The sequence below is a fragment of the Orycteropus afer genome, unplaced genomic scaffold (genome assembly GCF_000298275.1).
Source record: "Orycteropus afer afer isolate SDZICR_OR568_19922 unplaced genomic scaffold, OryAfe1.0 scaffold00127, whole genome shotgun sequence".
Taxonomy (NCBI): Eukaryota; Metazoa; Chordata; class Mammalia; order Tubulidentata; family Orycteropodidae; genus Orycteropus; species Orycteropus afer.
The window spans coordinates 2,279,423-2,284,379 of NW_006921714.1; the positions used below are offsets into that span (position 1 = coordinate 2,279,423).

The following is a 4,957-nucleotide window of genomic DNA, read 5'->3' on the forward strand; positions in this document are numbered from 1 at the left end:
TGCACTTCTTCCAGGACAGATTTGTTCATTCTTCCGGCAGTCCATGGTACTTTCAGTGTTCTTCACCAATTCCGGCTGCACTTCTTCCAGGACAGCTTTGTTCATTCTTCCGGCAGTCCATGGTACTTTCCGTATTCTTCACCAATTCTGGCTGCACTTCTTCCAGGACAGATTTGTTCATTCTTCTGGCAGTCCATGGTACTTTCAATATTCTTCACCAGCCCCACAACTCAAAGCATCTTCTCTGGTCTTCCTTCCAGCTTTCACATGCAAATGAGGCCACTGAAAATACCATGGCCCGGGTTAGACACAGCTTAGTCTTCAAAGAGATATCTTTGTCCTTCAGCACTTTAAAGAGGTTTTTTTTTTGCAGCAGATTTGCCCAGTGCAACAAGATGTCTGATTTCTTGACTGCTGCTTCCATTGGTGTTGATTGTGGATCCAAGTAATATGAAATCTTTGACAATTTCAATCTTTTCTCCATTTATCATGATGCTGTTTATTGGTCCATTTGTGAGGATTTTTGTTTTCTTTATTTTTATGTCTCCATACTGCAGACTGTTCTTTAATCTTCATCATTAAGTCCTTCAAGTCATCTTCACTTTTAGCAAGGAAGGTTTTGTCATCTGCGTATCACAGGCTGTTAATGAGTCTTCCTCCAATCCTGATGCCATATTCCTCTTCATATCCAGCTCCTCGGATTATTTGCTCAACATACAGATGGAATAAGTAAGATGAAAGGATACAACTCTGACATACACCCTTCCTGATTTTAAACCATGCAGTATCTCCTTGTTCTGTTCGAACGACAGCCTCCTGGTCTATGTGCAGGTTCCTAATGAGCACAATTAAGTATTCCACAATTCCCATTCTTCTCAATGTTATCCATAATTTGATATGATCTACACAGTTTAATGTTTTTGCATAGTCAATAAAATACAAGTAAACATCTATCTGGTATTCTTTGCTTTCAGCCAAGATCCATCTGACATCAGCAATGACATCCCTTATTCCACGTCCTCTTCTGAATCCAGCTTGCATTTCTGGAAGTTCTCTGTCAATATACTGCTACAACCATCGTTTAAATTATCCTCAGCAAGATTTTACTTGCTTGTGATATTAATGATATTGTTCGATAATTTCCACATTCTGTTGGATCACTTTTCTTTGGAATGGGTATAAATATAGGTTTCTCCAGTCAGTTGGCCAGGTAGCTGTCTTCCACCACTCGTCTGTCAATTTGTTGTACTGTGGTGGCTTGCATGTTGCTGTGAGGCTGGAGGCTATGCCATCAGTATCTCAAATACCATTAGGAGTACCCATGATGGACAGGTTTCAGCAGAGCTTCCAGACTAAGACAAACTCAGAAGAAGGAAGGGACCATCCACTCCTCAAAGTATTGGCCAGTGGAAACCTAATGAATAGCAGTGAAACACTGTCTCATATTATACCCACACTTAGAATAAGTGTTTTAGACATGTGGCCATGCTCTCCAAATTCAAAACTACCTGAAAATTCCAAACATGAGCTACAGTGGAACAAAATATTCTCAATCAGAATTGTCTAAGAAATCAAAAATTTCTGGTAGCCACATCTTCAGAACTTTTACACTGTAACCCATTAAGAGAGTTTGATCAAGTTCACTCAAAGGAAACTGACTGCCAAGTTGTGAAGAATTGAGCTTAGGATGAGGGAAAGGTAGCCAGGAAACCAACATGAGCTGGCCTCCATCAAAATACTGGTGCTGAAGTGTGGTTAGACCTGTTCATCTGAAAAACAGTTACTGATGCCACCAAGTGCCAGGCCTGTCCACATATGTGCCTTCTCCGATTGTGCCATGGCAGGGTAGAGCATGTAAATGACTCCATCCTGAGTAACCAAGTTGTCAAAGAAAGATCAGCCAAGGGGCCAACATGTTTCCTGCAGAGGAAGTATGCAGCAGTGTGAAGGATCACTTTTTTTAAAAAAATTGTGATTTGGGTGAAAGTTTACAGAGCAAATTCAGTTTCCATACAGCAGTTCACATATACTTTGTCTCAAAACGTTGTCTACAATTTACCCCAACACAACAGCTCCCCTCCCACTTCTTCCTGATAGTAGTTACCTCTTCCCTGTGTCCATCCTTCCATGCACTCCTGTCCCCTGAGCTATCTCCCTGTGTATGCACAGTCCTTCTTTCTCCCATGATTGTTCTCTCCGAGGAGTGTATCTACCTTGGATAAATGTTCAACTCATATGCCTGTCTTTTGTTTGACTGGAAGCCACAGGAGTGGGTTCAATTCCAGACCTGAAGGACAGCTACAGGCAGGCCATAGTCTCAGGGGTTCCACCAGGCTCTATCAGACTAGCAAACCTGGTCCCTCCCATTTTTATTATTTTTCCCCAAATTATTTTGAGTTTTGTTCCACATTGTTCTCCCACTCTATCCAGGATATCCTACATAGATCCCTCTCCTAGTGGTTGACAGTGGTAGCTGGGCATCATCTAGTTCTTCTGGTCTCACAGTCGTATAGGCTGAGGATCACATGGTATATCAGTCACTAGGATTAATTGTTTCCATGAACCTTTGGTTTTCTTCATTCTTCTTTGCTCTGGACAAGGAGAGACCCATCGTTGCATCTAGATGGCTGCTTGCAAGCTTTTAAGATCCCAGTTGCTACTTGCCAAAGTAGGAGGTAGAACAATGTTTTGTATAGTATGTTATGCCAATTGAGCTTGATGTCCCCTGTGACTATGGTCCTGAGCCCACAGGTTCAACTACTTACTCTCTCCGGATAGCTGGCTGTGGCCAAGAAGTGACTACAATCGTGTCCCCTGTCAGCTCTACTATACACCTGGGATTTCTTACAGATCATACAAATACACTTATGGGACCACTGTCTGACAACTCTATACATGGTCTTTGGTACACTCCCCACTGCATAGACATACCTAATAGCTCAGCCTGTCCACCCATCTATCTACCCATATACCCATGTTTGCCTTCACTGACAACACAGTACTGTATGTGCAGAAGGGTTCATCTTTGTTGTCTGTACTTCCCATGTACCTCTCTATGTCTTTCTCTTCTTCAGTGCCACCATGTTGATCACTCATATTTGGTACATTGCCATTCTCTTCACCCAAATCAATTCTTATCTCTATCTAACTGTTTTCCCTTGTAACCAACAAAGAAAATTTCCCTTGTAACCAACAAAGAAAATTTCCTTCCATATGTAAACCTTCCCTTGACTTTTAAAATAACAGACTAATACAGCATTTGTCCTTCTGTGATTGACTTATTTCACTCAGCATAATATCCTCCAAGTTCATCCACTTTATGTGGTGGTTTGCAAATTCTACATTTTTCTTTAGGGCTGCATTAGTATTCCATTGTGTGTATGTACCTGAAGGATAAATTTTATATGGCCTTTCTCACCATGGTTTAATATCCACCAAATGATTGCATGTGACTATGCAAATGAGGTGCTTGTGGCCCACCAAGGGGAATGGATAGCTTGCTAATAATGCAAATAAGGTGCATGGCACCCTTGTGAGGGGTGAGACCATGCCAATAAGATACGTTGTTGTTGTTATGTGCTGTCCAGTCGGCCCTGACTCATAGTGACCCCTCCTTGGGTTTCCAAGGCAGTATCACTACGTAAGTAGATTGCCCCATCTTCCTTCTGAGGAATGGCTGGTGGATTTGAACCGCCAACCTTCTGGTTAGCAGTCAATGGAACCCTAAAGAGGAGATTAGTCAGTTTTACTCCCTAGGCTTAAAATGAGCCCTCCCAAAAGCAGAAAGTGGGAACCTTACTACCACCAAGAAGAGACATGAGTAGAATGTGTACTTTGGACAAGGAACCCTTGTGTTGAGAACTTCCTTGAACCAGAAGACAGAGAGAGAAAGTTGTAACACTGGAGATGGCACAAGACAGGGTGAAGCAGTGGTGGAGAAACAGTGGTAGCAGAAAAGAAGACCAGCATGAGATGGCACAGTGGTCTTCCCGGCCCATGGAGCCACGGGGTTACAAGGGGTGTGCCAACCCACAGAGTGAGACAGCTGAGCACCTTCGGGCAGGAGGCTTCCTGGTGGAGTAGGGTGCCCCTAGGTACTTATTGGTGGAGCTAAAGGGCATTGTAACACTTGCCCAAGCAAGGCAGAGGGTGGGCAGAGAAGCTGAGGGGCCAAAGGCCAAAAAGAGGCCTGCCTGTGGGCACAGCTGAAAAGAGGCTATCCTCATCAAACAGTTATGTCTTCAGTGTTCCTGAACCTGACTTGTAACCTGTGACTTCCCTAATAAACTTCATTATTGTGAACATGGTCTGTGAGTTCTGTGTGACCACTGCAATGACTTATTAAACCCAGCAGAGAGGGAGAGAGCACTGTGGGAAGGACGGCTGGTGTCAAAATTGGTAAAAAGTTTGGACAGAGGAGCTAAGTCTGACCTCCACCTCATAGGAATTAGCCTTGGGCTGTTGGTTTTGATTCTCCTTTCCCCTTGTGACATTAGAGGAGGTCAGACTCCCAGTCACACCATTTTAATATAAGGCCAATGATATCACAGAGGTTCCAAATGAGAAGTGGTAACTCCTGCAGTCTTTCTCTTATACACATCTCTGGGCCTCCGGCAGACCAAGACAACCACACGTTTCAAGCGGAGGCAAGCAGGCTACTGTCTGGACTAAGCCCAGCCTCCGTGGCTCACTGCTCTCCTCAGCACGTGCACAGTCTCCTTGTGCTCGATCCAGGTCTTTTCACCTGGGTATATGTCACACCAAGTAAGTGGTACACTGCCCTTGTTTTAATAACCATTCCTTTTGCTCCCTTTCTTCTCCTGCCTCCCTGGTGGAAAGGGGGTTAAGGGAGCATGATCTATAAAACCCAGCAATGGCCCAGCACACAGCACGTACACAAAACCCAGCAATGGCCCAGCACACAGCACGTACACAAAACCCAGCAATGGCCCAGCAC

At 44.0% G+C, this 4,957-nt stretch overlaps 1 protein-coding gene across 1 annotated transcript in view; it reads right to left on the reverse strand.

The window, feature by feature from the left end:
* TTC7B (tetratricopeptide repeat domain 7B) overlaps nt 1-4,957 on the reverse strand; it is a 397,140-nt gene that overhangs the window by 234,197 nt on the left and 157,986 nt on the right. The gene's annotated exons all lie outside the window — the stretch shown is intronic.